The sequence below is a fragment of the Podarcis melisellensis genome (genome assembly GCF_964234715.1).
Source record: "Podarcis melisellensis genome assembly, chromosome: Z".
NCBI classification, from domain to species: domain Eukaryota; kingdom Metazoa; phylum Chordata; class Lepidosauria; order Squamata; family Lacertidae; genus Podarcis; species Podarcis melisellensis.
The window spans coordinates 45,412,437-45,432,196 of NC_138547.1; the positions used below are offsets into that span (position 1 = coordinate 45,412,437).

Below are 19,760 nucleotides of genomic sequence, written 5' to 3' on the forward strand. Positions count from 1 at the left end.
ACTGGCTATTCTCTCTCTCTCCTTTTTCTTCTTTAATATATTTATTTATTATGAATCCAGGCATAGATAGCTCTATTTAGCTATAATCCATGTTCCGATGAAGGATTTAGGCATTCTATTAAAACAGATTTTCCAGCAGACATTGCAGAATCTGCCAAAGTAATTGTAGGATAAGCAGCCTCATATAACCAACATGCTTAACCATAATGCATGAAGGGGTTAAGATCATAGAGTAAGCTGTCCTTCCAGGCTTCGCTAGGTCACAGCTTGCTCACCTTGGCAGGAAGGGTTATCAAACTCTTTGTTTTCACTCTTTTCCACAATGTGAACCTCCACAAAGAAGATCTATGCTGGATGCCCAAAGTTTAATCTTTGTGGGTTAAGCAAGCCATCTTTGTGTTTCTATACAAATAATTTGGAAACAGTTACCATTTTGGAAACTAAGTTTTACTGTCTGTCTTTTCTTAGGGCTGTAAGGAAAAACGCACAAATCTAACAATTGAAAAGTTTGTAAGTAAGCCATTTTTAACTTACCAAATGTGTGGTCTTTTCTATGCTAAGGGGACTTTGGAAATGACTTAGGAGGAGATATTTTAAAGGTCTACCAGCCTAATTTTCCATTCTTTACTTTGCCGCATGTTTTGTGATTTGAAATCTCTGCTGAGGCTCTCTCACCAAAGAGTAAAGGTAAAGGTAAAGGGACCCCTGACCATTAGGTCCGGTTGTGGACGACTCTGGGGTTGCAGCGCTCATCTCGCTTTATTGGCCGAGGGAGCCGGCGTACAGCTTCCGGGTCCTCTGGCCAGCATGACCAAGCCGCTTCTGGCGAACCAGAGCAGCGCACGGAAATGCCGTTTACCTTCCCACTGGAGCGGTACCTATTTATCTACTTGCACTTTGACATGCTTTCAAACTGCTAAAGAATACAACCAAAGAGTACTTGACCCAAACCTGGATCTAGGCACCCAGGGGATTCTCCTTTTATTTTACTATATCTAGCATTTTTCCTTTTAGCCAAACCAAATCCAACACTAATAGGCAACCTTTTGGCTCATAGCTCCCCATCAGCACCATGTCAATTCCTAGATCCCCCCCCTCATTTATTTCCAATTCTGGTACCCGTGGCCATGGCAACATACACTGAAACCTTTCAAGCAGAACAGAACTGACAATCACTTTAACAGCACAAAATACCTGAGTTTGGGGTGTGTAGGGGGAGAGAAGCACAAAGAGGCAGCTGTTGAAATTAAAAGCTAATGACTAGAAAACAGCTGGAAACAAATCAGGAGGTGATCACGTGATCTTCACTTGCTGGTTCTCATTTGGTTTTCTTTCCTTTTCCTCTCCCTGATCCTCTCCCTGGTTGGGTATGTTAATGTTTCACAAGAAGGCATGTTTAAAGCCAACATGAAAGTTTCTAACAATTCTAGGGTGGGGGGCAGGGAGGGACTGACTTATATTGCCAGTTTTGCCATTTGAAAATAACACATTTCACAGCAATATTCAAATTTGTGCTTGGAATTGTGGAGAGAGGTGCAACGCCACACTAAAAAACAAAACAAAAACCTTATACCTCTCAAGTTGTTAATTAATAAATTGATTATTTTTGTATACTGCCCTTCATCTGAAGATCACAGGGTTGTTCACAACATAAAAATACAAAATGAAAACACAGAATACAATTAAAAAAACTAAAGCAAAAGCAAAACAAACCAATAACCCCCTCGAGCCAAAGGCCTGGTTGAAGATAGGCATTTTTGCATAGCTCCTACAGATATGTAACAAAGGAATCAGGTGAGCCTCCCTGGGGAGAGCATTCCACAAATGGGGGGGGCCACTGCAGAAAAGCACTGTTCTCATGTTGCTGCCCTCATGACCTCTCGTGAGGGAGGCACCCGAAGAAGGGCCTTGGGGATGGTTCATATGGGGAGAGACGGTCCTTGAGGTATTGAGGTTCTGAGCTGCTTAAGGCTTTATAAGTCAAAACCAGCACTTTGAATTGGGCCCAGAAATTAATTGTCCCAGTGAGCAACCTGGCTGCCAAATCCTGTACCAGCTGGAGTTTCCGAACTGTCTTCAGTGGCAGCCCTACATATAACATAACCTAATGCATCAATGTTAGGCTACTGCTGTCCAGATACAGCTGAAACTGATGGAAGGCACCGCAATTGCAGAACAAACATTTTATGGCACTACTAAATGTGGCTGTTCCACAGATTGACTCAGTCAAGTGAACACATATGAAGGAAGGCCAAGTAAACTGGTCCAAAGCTGTTGGAAGCAACGGTAAATTAATCAACACAGAGTCTTCTTTATAAACAGAATAAAACTTTGCTGAAGAAAATAAACTTGTTCAGAAACAGCATAGTTAAAGAGCTTACACAGAGCGCTCATAGCAGCTATCTGACTCTTCACAGAGGCACAGTCTTAGTTGCTGATTTACTGGAGTCCTGGAGCCACTGTGTCTGCCTTAGCTTTACATTCACAGCAACGCATTACAACAACAGCACAGACACTACACTGGGCCTGCCTGCAAACAGGATACAAATTTATAGAGAGAAGGAGTCATCCTGTAGATGAGTCACAATGATTCAGCAGTTTGCTCTTAACAGTTAGCAGGCTTGAATGATTGTGTGGGCCTTGTAGGCCTTACTGCTGCTGCTTCTCTCAAGATCCTTTGTCTCATGGCATTATGTACCAATAGTTACACTTTGAACAGACCTGGTAATGAATCAGCAGCTAGTGTAGATCTTTAAGCAGGGGTATCTGTTTGCCCCAGCCTCTGAATCATGGGACTCCTACCTCGCTCGGTTCGACTGCTACCTCCAAGCAAATGAGCTGACAAGAGGGTCTGCAGAGCAGAAGCGGGGCCTCTTCCTTCAGCCTTTGTGGCCGCGAAGTGTTCACGATGGCCCGAGCATTGGTTGCGCCTCTAGCAGTCTAGGCAGAGCCGTGGGACACGATTCAAGAGAAGCTCTGCAACCACTACGTGCCAAAACCGTCCAAGATTGCTGCCTGCCATGCGTTTTACCACCGGAACCAGGCAGAGGGGGAGTCAATCAGCAACTACACCACTGCCCTCAGACAAGCTGCCATGCACTGTGAGTTCCAAGACTTAGACGATGCCCTGATGGATCAAATCGTCTGCGGGGTCCGGGACATCCATCTGCAACGGCGTCTCCTCGCCAAGCCAGACCTCACGCTGCAGAAAACCATTGAGGAGGCCGTGGCCTCGGAAGCTGCTGAACGCTCCGCCCAGGAAATCCACAAGGCCAGTAGCCCGTATTTAAAAGACTATGTTCACTGGACAAACTGCACATGTAAAGCTGTATGGTGAATAGGGTCAATTAATATGCTTATGTGCCTTACTGAAACCAATAAGGGTATTGCTGTATGTAACGGAACCACTATGATTGTAACTAATGCCTTATTATGTATTGTTATGTATTGAAGTTATCACCCTGGCCACCAGGAGTATCATGTATATAGTTTTCACTCAGGTCCACGTCAGTTAATTTAGGCAGGAAATCCTGGGTTGTTGTTGCTACCATGTTGACAGCCGGCTGCCTATAAAAGCAGGCCGGCTGAGCTGTTTGCTCTTCAGTTCTGTTCCAGCTTACAAATAAAGAGCAGCTTTGGAGAAATCGCTGCATCGTCTACTATGTCTACCCACTATTCAACAGGTATGGTTTGCTGCTGGGATGTCAACCCCGTTAGTAATTGTGTGGCAGGTTTCTGCACTATTTGTGGTTTCCAGATCAAGCAACAGGGAAGCCCCACAAAGGGTGCATTGCAGTAGGCCAGTCCTAAAGTTATACAGAGTGCAGGGATGGAGACACAGGACTGTAGGCAGCTGCCTTATCCTGACTTAGACCAATGGTATATCCTGCTCAGTACTGCCTACATTAGTGGCTCTCCAGAGCATAGGACATCCCCAAGAATATCTGGAGATGCCAGGATTTGAACCTGGGACTTTTTGCATATAAAGCAGGTGTTCCACCACTGAACAAAACCTGCTGTGGTTCTCCCCACCGCACCCTTTCTCCCTCTCCTAGATTCATAGTTTGGGTTTTACTTCTTGTCACTCTGAATGTGTTGTAGCACTATATCCTGTAGAGATTTAAAGTGAGACGATAGGATGACATGTTGCACAACAGCCCCCAAATGGGAGCATCATTAGTGCCAGGAACCTCTTTGACAATGGGATTAATCCAAGAGCAAGAGACCTCTGTTAGTATTGCTGCCCAAACTCCTTGCGAAGGAGATGGGATGTCATTTGTGCTTCTGTTTCTAAAGCCTCTCTTTTTCCTTTGCCACACTGGTGCACGTGAAAGAGTTGTCACTCACTGTCACCCAGCTAATACTAGCCTGTTCTTTCTCTGGAGAGTTGGCTTTTCTGAAGCAATATCTTCCCTTTCTCTTTTTCCATCTTCAGGCATTGGGGGGCGGTTGTGAAAGAGAACATTTGGGTTGTCTTCCACTGACTTTCATTTTTGCATATCTTTTGTACATTCTCCTCTTACTGTGCACAAACGCTTCGTTGTTCTCATTGCTCCACGATTTCGGGGTTAACATATTATTACTTATTAACATATTGTTACTTGTTATTATTTGTTAGGCTTGTTAGTTTCTTCTTACCCAAAGGTTTCCAGGAGATTTCAAAACAGTTTAAAACATAAGTATGTTATACAGTTAGTAAATTATACATAACATTAACAAACTCATACAAAATGCCTACAATTCATGTTCAGTATATATACAATATATTCCTCCTATATACATAAAAGCAGCTCCGATCCAGCTCCTGTTCCCGTGCAAGCAGCAACGCTGCCTAGAAAGAACAGCCCGATCCCACTCCTACTTGCCTGCAAGCAGGATCAGGCTGGTGGGAGGCGGCAGTGACATCCCTTGCCCCCTTGCCTGCTTGCTTGCCCAGCCTTCCCTCACTCAGCTCCTCCGAAGCTGGAGGAGGGGTTGTTGCTGTTGTGGCTGCGGCAGCAGAAGGACCCAGCATTGGAGAGTGGCAGGTGCCTGCTCGCTTGCTGCCCAACCCACCTTCCATCACTCTGAAAATGGAAGTGTGGCAATCAAAACGGAAGTTATACTCAGAACATAGCACGTTCTGCTTCCGATAAAAGTTCAAAAACCAGAACACTCATTTCCGGGTCTGAAGTGTTCGGGTTCCAAGTAGTTCGAGAACTAAGCAACACTGTGTTGCTCCACTCTCTTTCTACATGGATGCGCCAACCTCCCCTTCTAAACTAAAACCTCAGTATTCAGGTTAAATTGCCGTGTTGGCACTTTGCGATAAATAAGTGGGTTTTGGGTTGCAGTTTGGGCACTCGGTCTCTAAAAAGTTTGCCACCACTGGACTAGATGATCCTTGGGGTCCTTTCCAACTCTACAGTTCTATGATTCTGTGTTACCCCGATGAGCCCCCACATGTCAAAACCAGCCCAGGCCCTCTTGCTGGTATTTGATGCTGCTTCTATTAGCTGTTGCTCTCTGGGTGGTCATATGGTGTGAGGTGGTTGCCCTGGGCATGGAGGCCCTGGACTTCAGCTCCAAGGCTTAGTGATAGCTGCAATGCTGTCTTGAGGTGAGGCAGGTGACTACCTGCAAGTTAGCACAAGAGGAAGCAAAACGGTGTCCTTCATGTGTTGGTTGGGCTCCAACTCCCATCAGCTCCAGCCTGCATAGCCAAAGGTTGAGAATAATGGGAGTTGCAGTCTGGCAACACCTGGAGAACACCAAGTTGCCTCCCCCTGAGATAGCTGGTCTTTTGAGCATTGGAACCTCATCTTTAGAACACTCTCCCCAATCAATTTTAGCAAGTAGCACCTCAAGTCCTGATATGAAAAGGCAATTGTAACATGTTGTTGTTGTTGTTACTACCACTGCTATCTCGGTCATTTGAGCAGTTCTTCTGCTTCATGATTCTATGATTCATTACTGGAGTGGTTCTTGGATATAGAAGCTGCTGTTTAATTGACTCTAGCTGCCGCCTGTTGTTAATTTCTGCTCTGCTAGTACTGTATTAATTGTTTACATATTTTATTTGAATGTCAGGCACTTTCATGTGGCAGTTTGCTACAGACTGCTCACACGTGCAAGTTCTGTACACTGTCCACATGACATTGTCCTCATCAAAACATATCCAATATTACTTTCACATTTAATCTGGGTTTGCTCCTCTCATTGACATTCCAATATATATTTTCAAACACACATGTACATATACACATCTGGATGGCATCAGGTTGCAGAAGGCTGGGCAGTATCTTCCTTTCAATCAGGGATGGGGAGCCTGTTGTCTCCAGATGTTGCTAGACAAGCAATCTCATAATCCCCGACCATCAGCCATGCTGGCTGGGGCTGATGGGAGTCTCAGTCCAACATCTGGAAAACCAGAAGTTTCTCCATCCCTGCCTTAGAAATTAATGAACAGCAACTCTTGACCTTAACATCTGCCTCTGTGCACCCTCTTGCCCAGTGAAACCTAAAACCAAACTTTCCCAACCTGGTGCCCTCCAGATGTTTTTGATTACAGTTCCAATCAGGCCCAGGGCAAATAGGTGTTGTCACCCAAAACAAAAGAGAGAACAAACTAGGGAAAGGTTGGCTTCACGTTAACAACTGTGGTGCCTGATGTGAGCCTGACGCTTGTGAAACTTTCACATCTTGGACAGATTCCTCTTTAAGAAGAGTGAATTTGCCTTGGGACCCAGAACTTGAAGATTTCCTCGCTGCCCCTAGATGAAAGAATAAAACTGAGCCCTGGAGCCCAACCAAAGCATTTCCTGCTCTGTTTTTTATTTGCAGCCATGTATGAATTATTCCAGGGAGGATGCATGACTGAGAAATGGAGATGCAGCTGAAGGATCAGTCAGAAAGGCATGACACTTGGCAGGTCCACAGCACACGGTTGAAGTGCTCAGGTTGATGATACAGCCCAAGTTGAATGTGCTTCTCAGAATCTTAGCCAGCCTTTGGAAAAGTGAGGTGGGGACAGGATGGGGGTGGGGGTGAGAATGAAGCTTGCCGGGTGGATTTTGTTTCATGTGTGCGGCCCAAATGGTTGCTGCTGCCTTTGAGGCTGAAAGAGAAACTGGCTCTGATCATTATGTGCATCATTGAACATATATGAACACAACAGGTTGTATCCAGTTTGGTGCTGAGTCTAAGTCACTTGGTGGTATACTTCTGTTCACAGAAAGTTTTTTGCCGGTGCAACATTGCTGTGCAAAAGAAAGCATGTTTGTAGTTTTATATATGTGGTATTAAGTGGAATTTTCTAATGCACTTCTACAAAAATTCAAGAAAGTTTTTTTTAAGCATAAGTAAGTTGCTGGTAAATTGGTTGTGCAATAGATTCCACAATTTGATGCACAACACGTTCCCACTGCTAGTCACAATGGTTCGGCTCTGCCTCCACAGTCAGAGGCAGCATTGCTTCTGAATACCAGTTGCTACATAACATAGGAAGGGAGACTGCTCTTGTGCTCGGGTCTTGCTTGTGGATATAGGCATCTGGTTGGCTGCTGTAAGAACAAGGTGTTGGACTAAACTGGCCTGATCCAACAGGGCTTTTCTTATGACAACTAGTGTGTTACACAACATTAAAACTCACCAGTCCACTTGTGATAGCAGAGAATGCTAGATGCAGTCCATGGTGCTCAGACTGGTGATTAAGGTGGCAATGGTCCATTAGAACACCTGAAGCACTGGCTCACCAGTCTGCCCCTGCCTGCCTGCCTTCTTACTTAAAACTAGTCAGGGTGTGGTTCTGCCTTTCCTTAGCCCTTGCACCACCTACTGTTGGCCTCCCTACTTTCCACCCTGTCAAGTGGTAATGTCTTCTTCTTTGCAGAGGACTTCTCTCTGCTTGAAAGTATTGCCCATTTGGAGGGCTCTGCTCAGTTTGGTTTAAAGATAAAGAGTCATAAGAAGGGAGAGCAGCAGGGGCCTTGCAGCTGCCTGTCAACAATGTGAGTGCCTGGACAGCAGACAGAGCAAGCCCCAGCTCATAGTCTTCCCCGCCATCATGAGATTGTATTTCTATTTAATTCAGAGATGGGGAACCTTTGGTCTTCCAGACATTACTGGACTCCACCTCCCATCTCCCCCCAACCACTATGGCCAATGATCAAGGTCCAGGAGTTCTGCCAACATCTGGAAGGCCACAGGTTCCCCACTCCTGATTTAAATGATGATAATAATTTCTAAATTTGCACCATGCACACTTAATGCAATTCTATGCAGATCTGTGTCCTTTTTGTTGTTCTTGTTTTGTTAACATTAAAGTTTTGCAGTACCTTTGGGGGGCTTTTTGGGGGGGTAGGGTGGGATGCAATGCATAAGTGGTCACACTTCTAGCATTTCTTATAGCCCAGTGTTGTCTACGACAAGTGGATTCTCAAAATCTCTGCTGAATGATACCTGGTTAACTGGGAATTTTAGGGACTGGAGCTGGTACCTTCTGCATGCAGCTCTATGATCTATCAGCCAGCTGTAGATCTTTCTGAATCATGTCATATGCAGAGCCAAGTAACTGATCCATCGAGCCCAGTGAACTGTATATTCTCTGCCAGGGTCTCACCAGGACCTCAGACAGAGCTAATTTTCCAGCTCTGCTATTGACACCCTTTTTGTTCATTTCATTAGCAATGAAATGTTGTACTGAATCAATCAAGATGTAAAAACTGTGTGCCATTACTTTTTACTCCAGTGCAAGAAACTAAGAAAAGGCCATGGATATTTTGGAATTTCCATTTTCTTCTTCAGCATTGAAAGCAAGCAAGCAAGCAAGCAAGCATTATGGGATGTCTTTTAGCTCTGGCAGACTCAAGCTAAGGCAGGTTTTCTACAGCTACAGTCTCCCTCTCATGATTTCCTCTATGCTGAGTTCAAGCCCTTTCCAGCAACCTAAATTGCAAGCATCCTTTTCCCGATGCAACCATTTATTCCGCTCATCTGGCCTGCTCACTCCCCACCCCTCACAAAGTTGGCAGTTAGACATCTCTTCCCCCACCCCACCCCCGCTGCATCGCCTGGTACTGTTTCGAGCAGGAAACCTGCTAAAGAGCACCTGTTTTCCATTTTGACCTGCAAATAACAAAACACTATCAGCTGGCAAAGATAATTACTCACTTGTCAGAGAAAGTGCTACTGCTTGATTTGCCACTCTGCACACACAATATCAGCACCACCTTAAGTCAGGTTGTATTAAGCAATTCTTGGTCACGTGCCCCAGTGTGTGAACAGACACATGCTGTGCTGTTGCATTAGATGGCAGGCTGCATACATAAAAGGAAAGACAGCAGATACTGTATAGAGCAAGGACTTGCACTGCTGATAGGCTGTCCTTTTCTGAGTTGATAATGCAGCTAATGCCTTGGGTGGGTTGGCCATCACTTGGCATGCCACAGCAACTAATGACAGCAAAATAGGGGGAAATCAATAGGGGAGAAACTCTTTCAATTCAAGGGCCACATTCCCACGCGGACAACTTCCCAGGGACCATAGTGGATGTGGCCATACACATACCCTCTTCCTTCCTCCATTCAGGCAAGAGACATCATCCCACTTGAATGAAACATTCTAGCCGGGTACAATCTTGAGGGCCAGACAGAGGGAGGTGGAGGGCCACATTCAGGCCCGAGGTTTACACCTCCATGAATTTGTAGAAACCTTCACAGGCTTGGTTGCTCATTTCTGTAGAAGCCTGGAAAGAGAATACATTCCCTGCCCCTTTGGAAGAGGGCTTGCGCATATGAAATACCCCAATATCATGTAGCAGCATAACAATCTGAGGAAGTGATGAAATCTGCAAGGAACATCTTCATCATCACCATCATTTATTTGCATGCTGTCTCTCCTTGTTAAATCCAGGCCCGGGTGGGGCAGGGGAGAGATTTTTTTTTTAAAAAAAATGAGTTTATAACTTTATTATAACAAAACTCCTGCCCTGGACCTCAGACAAGCTCTGCTTAGGCCTGGTTAAGCCACACTCAAGGCAGTTTACAACAAAAATAAAAAAAATTAAGTAGCAGTAAATAAATGAAAACAATAAGTATACAATCAAATTAAACAATCCCCACATGATTCATAGTAAGGTCTAACAACAGATATGCACACAAACAAAACAATATGATAACAGGAACTAATGAAGCACCTACAAAATTAAATCTTGACCCCCTACAAAAAAACTCCTAAATAATACCCCACCCTGAGAATCTCTGGGCATCCTCAGCGTCAGGTTCTGCAGCACTCACAAGTATGATGGTCTCTAGGCCACTTCAGTAGCAGCTTATGTGGCAGGAATCCCTTAGCTCCAGCCTGCTGCCTCTCACTGATAGATCACTGCCTCTATAAATGGCTTGGTGGGTGGGACAAAGCCACTATGCTAGCTTCCCCACAGGTGTGTTGCTGTTGCTTACTGGAAGGCTATGATGGAGGAAAGATGGCTTTGGTGCAAACCCACTGACCGAAGCACCAGATTAGCTCTGCTGGTGTGCTTACCCTGTATGAAACTCCCTTCTATTTTGTCCCGTCTCTCTCCCTGCATGATCACCAGCTGCACACCCTCCAACATTTCTTTGATGAAAATAGGGATGTCCCGTTCCATAATGATAATTTTACTATTTATACCCCACACATCTTATTGGGTTGCCCCAGCCACTTGAGCAGCTTCCAACATATATAAAAATATAATAAACATTAAACATTTAAAAAAACTTCCCTATACAGGATTGCCTTCAGACGGCTCAGGGGTTGGATAACTCCATACCCTCCAACATTAATCCAATGAAAATAGAGACATCCTACCATACCCTCCATCATTTCTCCAATGAAAATTGGGACATCCTAAGGAAAAGAGGGACATTCCGGGATCAAATCAGAAACCAAAATGGCTTCTCTAAATCAGGGATGTCCCTGGAAAATAGGGACCCTTGGAGGGTCTGCAGTTGGCTAGGATCAGGTAGTTAATCTATTCCTTATTGGCTAGGCAATGACAGCAAAGAAGGAGCAGTTTGGATGATAAGCAGACACAGAAAATGTGAAGACTCAGAAGTCAATTTTCTTGGAGAACATTGTGCCTGCTCCTCCACTACCCACCCCAGAAAGCACAGCAGAAACCACAAACCAGAAATGAGTGACTATTTGGTGCAACCCTAATTCTAACCCTGGTGATATATCAATTCAATGTTTCAACTTTGGGTGATCAAGAATGCCCAAAAAGTAAGGTAGACACAGTTATGGCAAAGGATCACTTTGTTGCCTTTGGAAGCATGAGGGTACAAAGTATTAAGAAGATAATGTATTAGAACTGATATGGGGGACCTGTGGCCCTCCAGATGTTGCTGGGCTGTGATTCATCACTGCTGACTATTAGCTGTGCTATCTGGGACTGAAGGGAGTTGGAGTCCAGCAACATCTGGATGGCTACAGGCTCCCCATCCTTCAGACATCAAGGCAGGGTATATCCAAGTTCTGTCAAGGCAACATGAAGCAACAAGAGGCTTCCAGATGTACAGCTAAAAGTGGAGCTGGAACAAGGTTTGAACTTTGCTCCAGCAGCAGATAACCCAAGACGGAGCCTTAAATGATAATAATAATAATAATTAATAATAATAATAATAATAATAATAATAATAATAATAATAATAATAATAATAATTTATACTCCCCCCGGCCTGAGCCAGGCTCAGGGTGGCTAATACCAGTAAAATTACAATAAAAACATAAGGGGGGACAATTTAAAATACAGGTTAAAATGAAGCCTCATTTTAAAAGTAGCCCATGGATCAAAACCATAAGGGGAAGGAAAACATAAGGGTCAGACTGAGTCCAAGACCAAAGGCCAGGCGGAACAGCTCTGTCTTACAGGCCCTGCGGAAAGATGTCAAGACCCGCAGGGCCCTAGTCTCTTGTGACAGGGCATTCCACCAAGCCAGGGCCATTACTGAAAAGGCCCTGGCCCTAGTTGAGACCAATCTAACCACCTTGCGACTTGGGGCCTCCAATGTGGTGTCATTTGTGGACCTTAAGGTCCTCCGCAGGGCATACCAGGAGTGCAGTTCAGCTCTACATTAAATGGGAGAAGCCTCCTTAGTTAAAGGGGGAGAATTTCCTGTTTCAGCAGACATTGCCTCCAACAGTAGAGGGCAGGCAGGGTCCTCAGGAAGGGAGGGTTCCAGTGTGGCTTTCTCCTTAGGCCAGAGGGGTGCTTGCAGAATGAGCAAAGGGAACATCCAAAGCCAACTCTGAAGGTACCCCCCTCTCACTTTCTGACTCGTCTTCTAAATCCCAGCCTTGTCCCCTCCCTCAACCCACCACAAGTGATGCCACAGCAAGGGTGTAGCAGAAATCCCCACAGCCCAGTGGGAAAACTATAGCCTTAAAAAGTGGCACCATCAAACCAATCCGAAGGAAGCATCACTGCATTCTGCAGCACACTAATGGAATCATGCCAACCACTTGTGTGCATGCACAATTAGCAGGCCCATTCTCAATGCTATGGTTGGCACCATGCTTGATGGCCACACAAACCGTTCCATGATGCAGCTTTGTGTGTTGGGCTGAAAGGACAACTGCAAGCAAGGACTTTGTGGGTGCTAGTTATTGTGCAAACATTATTGCCAAGGCAACGTCACCCCAGCTTTTGGGGGGTACATGTGGGAAAGGTTTTTTTTTTTTTTTGCCCCGGTATACACAGTGCAGCTTCCAAGTAAGGCTGGATACAAATGCTCCTACGCAATACAAAGATTTTGTTTTCCCTGACACTTTAACAGGAGAGCAAACTGCAATTAATATACCCCATTAAAGCAGACAGCACCCAATTAGTTATCATCCATTTTCAGACTGGGAATCTAGATGCACAAAAAGGAGAGAAAAAAGTGGAGGGGGTGAAGCCATGGAGCCAGCTTCTTATTCAAAAGGAAAATACATTCAAAACTACAGGTTTTCAAAGACACATTTAACTCACAATGGCACGGATACTCACTTGGCCTTTAATGTGAAATGGAGTGTTAATTTTTTCTCTGTCACCTCTTAATTGCTTCCTTATTATACTGTTCAAGCAGTTAATTGCTAGACAGAGTGAAGGAGTGTTTGCCGGGAAAAGGAAATGCCACAGAAAGCAGCGCAGTGGAGTAATTGGGTTTGATATAACATTCATTGCAGTATTACTTTTAATGGCATCAACAACATTAAGTGGCAAAGCTAAATTGTTTTTCTAACATGAGGTGGGGGTTGGGGTGGTGGGTTGAAGGAAGTGGAAGCAAAAGACTGAAGCAGGAACATAGTGTGATGGGCTGCCATTTCGAATTGTTTTTAAAATATCTATGCACCAATCTGTTGTGCATAGGTGAGCATGATGACCAGCTGTGCTGGAATATGGAGGGGGGGTAATGTGCATGCAAATTTGTATCCATTTGAAAGCAATGCAGTGTGGGAACTGTATGTATGGTATACCCTGCTTTCCAGCCAAGATGGTCTCTCAGAGCAGGTTGCCATTCAAGTGCATGTAAAAGGACATCAGGAATATGCAGATGGCACACTCAAAGTAGTGTTTTCCCAACAGAGACAGTGCCTCTGCCTCTGCTTTCTCCATGCTTGAAGCTAAGAATGTAGGATTGTTATTATTATTATTATTAGATTAATCACCTTCTAAACAACCATCTCAAAGCAATTTACAGATATGATGATTAAAAATGGTTGAAAACACAGAAAAACAACGGATAGGTTTAAAATAAGACCAAAGGCTAAGACTAAGGAACATAAGAAGAGCTGGCTGCTGGATAAGGCCATAGAACCATCTAGTCGAGCATCCTCCTCTTACAGTGGCCAAGAAGATGCCTAGCTGGGAAGCCCAGAAGCAGGACCTGATTGGAACAACATTCTTTCCAGCTATGATTCCTAGTAACTTTTATTCAGAAGCATACTGCTTCCAACTGTGTAGACAGAACATATGAAGGATCGTTGGTCATCACTGATAGCCTTTGCACTGATAGCCTCTTTTAAAACCCTCCAAGTTGATTGCTTTTCCAATCCAATAAATTTCTGAGGAGTCTTGTAGTACAGGACAGGAGAGGTAGTGACAGCAGAGTGGGTACTTTTCATATGTCTTTAAGATTTTTGCATGCATTTGCTCCTAACACGTTCAAAGCTTCAATGCCTTTTAGAGTGAGCTCAAGGATTAGAGTATTTATGGTACATCAAGCCTTCAGCACAATTGCTTTGAGTCTGTGGCATGCTGAGGTCACAGAATTTGGGGGACGTATTAATTTCATAGCAAGTCAGCCAGTGGTCCAGTCAACTCAGCATTGTCTACACTGACTGATAGCAGCTCTCCAAAAGTTTCAGATGGGTTCTCCTCTGGCACCTCTTTAAGATGCCCAGGATTGAACCTGGGGCCATCTGCATGCAAAACAAATGCTCTACCACTGAGCCACAGCCAAGGCATTTCACTGGGTCAATCTCTGGCTTCTCCTCGTATGACTTGGGGATGCCTGCTTCCTGGGATCCTGCTGAGCCACTGCCAGTCTTTGTAAACAATGGTGAACAAAATGAACCAATGTCCTGACTTGATATAAAGAATCTTCCTATGTGAGGAGAATATATAAAACTTCCTTTTACCTACTGGTTAGTTGGTGTTGTGGTCCTGTGCTGCTTCTCTTGCACTTGGTGGTTTTTCTTTTGAAATAGTTTCAGAGGCATCTTTATTGCTTTGCTTTGTTGAACACTGCAGAATCAGAGAGTAATAAATGTTGCAAGGGAAGGCTTAGATGAAACAGGAAGCTGTGCTTGGACCACCAAGAAGCCTGAATTAGAAGCTTTCCTAGGGCACCAGTGTTGTCTCATCTGCTCTGCTCTGAGAAGTTAGGCTGAGCACCACTTTCTGGGTAGAAGCTGGAATTGCAGGGAGTACAGCCACTCCAGCCAAGAAAGTCTTCTTGTGGTGGCTCATTGGCTAAAGTCATAGGACACTATCTTCTGCCAAGTCAGGCTACTGGTTTATCTAGCTCAATATCACCTACACTGACTGGCAGTGGCTCTCCAGAGTTTCAGACAGAGGGTCCAACTTGGAGATGCTGGGGACTGAACTTGGGATCTTCTGTGTGCAAAGTAGATTTTCTACCCCTGAGTCATACATGGACCTCTCCCACAAATTCCCACTAGCCATTGCTCACTTTACCTGGTCAGTACCAGGCAGTAAGATCAATTCCTAATAAGAGACATCAAGATAGGACTGTGCTCACCGAACGAGTGGGGGGGGGGACGACTAAATCCCCAGAATGTGAAGGGAGGGATTACATGCACTTACTTAAACAACAAAGCATGGATCACTGACTTTAATGAGGTTCATTGCAAGCTAAGTGCCAGTATTCAGAATTGGTATTATTTCTTCTGTCCTCTTATTTATTAAATGCATAGCAATTATTAATGCAGACAAAGCAAAGGAAACATTGAGATTGAAGAGCAACACCGTCCAACTGATTTAACCATCACACTTAAAAATACATTGATATAATGGAGAGAACAAGAATGTTTGTCGAATTCAATAAGTACCGTTTTGGCAATGGACAATCCAGAGTGGGGCAGGAATGCTCCAGTTTGTAACTTTGCCTATTGGTGTTTAAACATGCAGATTAACTCATTAGTAAGGCTATTTTTACACTCTGTGATTTATTTATTTCCCATTTATATTTTAAAACAGCTGGCCTTCTCAACACACCCAAAAGACAAGCTACAACAGCAACTTGTGTTGAACCAAATAGGCTTGTCTTGGAAGAGACTCTGTGCAGCATCAATTAAATAAAAAGAACACCCACATTTCTCTCAGTTCAGAACTATTTTTCATAGTTTTGTTCCTTATTCATTGGTGTTAGGGACCAGCAGAGAAATTCCGCAAATGGAGGGCTCAAACATTGTAGCTGGGGAAATAGCTCAATGGTAGAGCCTCTATTTTACATGTGAAAGATCCCTGGTTAAATTCCCTGTACACTGGTACCTCGGGTTACATACGCTTCAGGTTATATATGCTTCAGGTTACAGACTCCGCTAACCCAGAAATAGTACCTCGGGTTAAGAACTTTGCTTCAGGATGAGAACAGAAATCGTGCAGCAACAGTGAGAGGCCCCATTAGCTAAAGTGGTGCTTCAGGTTAAGAACAGTTTCAGGGAAGAATTGACCTCTGGAACGAATTAAGTACGTAACCAGAGGTAGCACTGTATCTTCAGACAGGGCTGTGAGAGGCTGCAGGTTCCATCACCAGCATGTAACTTTTTTCTTTTTTTTCTTAAGTCGTCTTAAGAAAGCAGCCATCATTGTTAGGGATGAGTGAATCTGTCAGTTTGGGTCTCTCTCTCTCTCTCTCTCTCTCTCTCTCTCTCTCTCTGTTTTTCCAGACTTACAGTAAGTTCAGACCTCTGCATTTCCACCAGTTTGTGATAATAAAAAAGGAAAAAGCCCTCCTGAAAATGTATCAGCATTTTAGCAACAGCTTCTGCTAATGTGCACATTTTTGCATGTAGTGCTGCCTAATATACACATTTTCAGATAAAATCACAGCGGACTTTGCTACCAAACTGCCATTTTGTCCTCACCCACAACCACTTCAAATGTGGTGATGATCTGTTCCTCCAGATCAGCAGCACAGCAATGGGCACCCGCATGACCCCACAGTATGCCAGCATCTTCATGGCAGATTTATAACAACATTTCCTCCAACCCACTTAAGCTTCTCTTGTACCTGTGATATATTGATGATATTTTTATTATCTGGACACTTGGTCAACAGACCCTGGACACCTTCCACCAGACATTCAGTGACTTTCACCCCACCATCAACCTAACAATGAACCAATCTATGCTAGAAATACATTTTTTTTGGACACTACTATAAAAATACAGGATGGGCATATAGACACCACCTTATACCATAAACCAACTGACTGACAAACATATCTACATGCTTCTAGCTACCATCCCAAACATACCAAACAATGCATTGTATATAGCCAGGTGCTACGTTACAGCCACATCTGTTCCAACTCTACAGACAGAGACTCTCACCTAAGAGATCTACAGCAAACCCTTTTAGAACTAAAGTATCTGCCCAATGAAGTTAAACAACACATCAACAGAGCCAGATACCCAGAGAGAACCTGCTGCAAGACAGACCCCCAAAAAGAAAATAACAGAACACCAATAGTAATCACATACAGCTCCCAAGCTAAAACAGTTCAACGCATCATCAGAGATCTACAACCTCTCCTAGACAATGACAGTTCTCTTTCTCAAGCTCTGGGAGGAAGACCTTTCATTGCCTACAGACAGCCACCCAATCTTAAACAACTCCTCACCCACAATAATACAACTGCCAGATTTAACATGGGCACTGGTACCAGAGCCTACCACAAACACCATTACTGGCCCCAACAACATCAAACATACCATCTCAGGACTATTTAATTGCTCATCTTCTAACATTGTGTATGTCATCAAATGCCAGCAGTGCCCTTCAGCTCTATATATTGGACAAACAGGACAAATCCTACTCCAAAGGATAAATGGACATAAATCTGACATCAGGAATCAAAAGACACAGAAACCAGTAGGAGAACACTTCAATCTCCCAGGACACTCTATACAAGATCTCAAAGTAACTGTCTTATTACAAAATAAATAAATTCAGGAATAGACTGGAAAGAGAACTTGCTGAATTGCAACTTATTTCCAAACCTGAAACCATGGAGAGACCTGATCTGAATAGAGACATTGGATTCTTATCTTATTATATATGATAAAGCTATTTTTAGCCATCTCACCCCTTGCTTTTTCCTGTAAGACCAATTGTTGTTAACAGTCATCAACAGGTTTACCACACCTATCAGCCAATCACCCATTCCCACCACCCTTCTGAGTAATACCCCTCCCCACCTTCTCACTATATAGAAGGGTCTGGTGACTTCTGTTTCAGTGTATCTGAAGAAGTTTGCATGCACACAAAAGCTCATACCAATAACTAACTTAGTTGGTCTCTAAGGTGCTACTGGAAGGAATTTTTTTATTTTGTTTTGACTACGGCAGACCAACACAGTTACCTACCTGTCATATTTTCACAAAGCAGTTTTCCCATGTATGATGCATTTTGTATGTTACTTTAAACTACATATGAATTTGCCCTAATGCATGCGTTGAACCCAGCTTGGTAGTAGTTGAGAAGCCAGTGTAGATGTTTTAACAACAATGTTATGTTCTGCCAGCCAGATACTCCCATCAGCAGCCTGGCTGCTGCATTCTGCACAGGCAGGACCTTTTGGAACAGGCCCAAGGGCTGCCCCACATAGAGTGCACTGCAGTAATCCAGCCTTCAGGTTACCAAACACATGGACTCCCGTGAGCTTATTGCTACTCTGTCAGCCACCACAGGAGTGCAAAATTTATGCAAAAGGTTTGGGACAGAAATAGTTAAATAAGAACTAGATATTTTTAAAAAATAACCAGGTGGCTTACCTGCGTCAAAATCCATTACCTTGACCTGCCCCTATTTTCCTTGATGAAGTCCCTTACCCAAACCTTTCCCCCGTCTACTTCCAATTTGCTATTGTTTAAGCAGCCCAAGAACATCCCACATAACCCTGAAATCAATTTAGTGAGGTCGTCCTTTTGTACAACAGTTTTTAAATCTGTGACATTTACATTTCTATAGCTTTTTTACTTTATTTAAGAGCCCCCCACAAAGGATAGAATATTTTTATATGAAGGAAATGTGGGGAAGAGAAGAGAACCAACCCTGAGCTCTGAAAATATGAAAATCATTTCCAAATTGGTTCAAGGATTTAAAATGTTTGGCGTTAAACGAATCTGTAATATGAGGAATTTCTTTGTGTGTCAAAGTTCTGACGCTTCCATTTTTAAAAAGTGTGCAGAAGGTCCTCATTATACCGTGAGCGAGTTGGTGGAGGCAATTTCTCATTCCATCCCATGAATTTATGTTCTTTCCCTCCAAGTTCTGAAAAAAGAGCTAGAAATAATCTTTTCCTGACACTTCATTTCTTACAGATGTATTTATACGCAGAGCTTGATTGACTCCGAGATAATTCTGCACCTTCTTCCAAGGCCAAAGAAAGAATTTAGACATAATGATCAGCACCGTCATTGTCAAGATAATCAGTTGTCAAACTTTTGTGCAGCAGAGGAACCTGACTCATAGAATTACTTTGGAGGCTTAGAGCAATGGAGGAGCCCTGCTGGATCAGACTAAAGGTCCATTGAGGGAAGAAGCAGAACTCTTTTTCACCCAAAGGCCACAGACCCTTCCATAAGGATGTCGCCAAAGCTCAACAATTTTGCGAAACAAAAAACAAAAAAGGTCAACAACTTTGCCAGGATGTTCACTTTTTGAAATATGGCAACCCTTTGTTCCATAGGCCGGTAGTGGGTGCAACCAAAAACAATAGCAGACTGTGGCTCATATCAGTGCAAAGTAGGCTACATTCCAGGCATGCAGAAGGCATACTTCTCTGCACACATACATCTATCCAACTTCCATACAGGCAGGCAAGAAGCATCTGAGAAAGGTGCAGAGTGGGGCCAGTGAGAGCTGTGGCCTCCTGAGGGCCAGGTAGGCCCCATCTGCACTATACATTTCTATTTTTTGTAGTAATTTTAATTAAATTTTCCTGTTTTACAATTTCAAATACGGTAAACCTTTTACAAACTTTTAAATATCCAATGACTTTCCTTCTTC

General features: G+C 43.7%; 1 long non-coding RNA gene across 1 annotated transcript; it reads left to right on the top strand.

Moving 5' to 3' along the window:
- Nucleotides 1–287: 287 nt before the first annotated feature.
- Nucleotides 288–19,558, top strand: LOC309361947. The gene is made up of 3 exons (XR_014164706.1): nucleotides 288–374; nucleotides 469–510; nucleotides 19,073–19,558. It is a non-coding gene; the product is annotated as an uncharacterized lncRNA (long non-coding RNA).
- The last annotated feature ends 202 nt before the right edge of the window (nucleotides 19,559–19,760 follow it).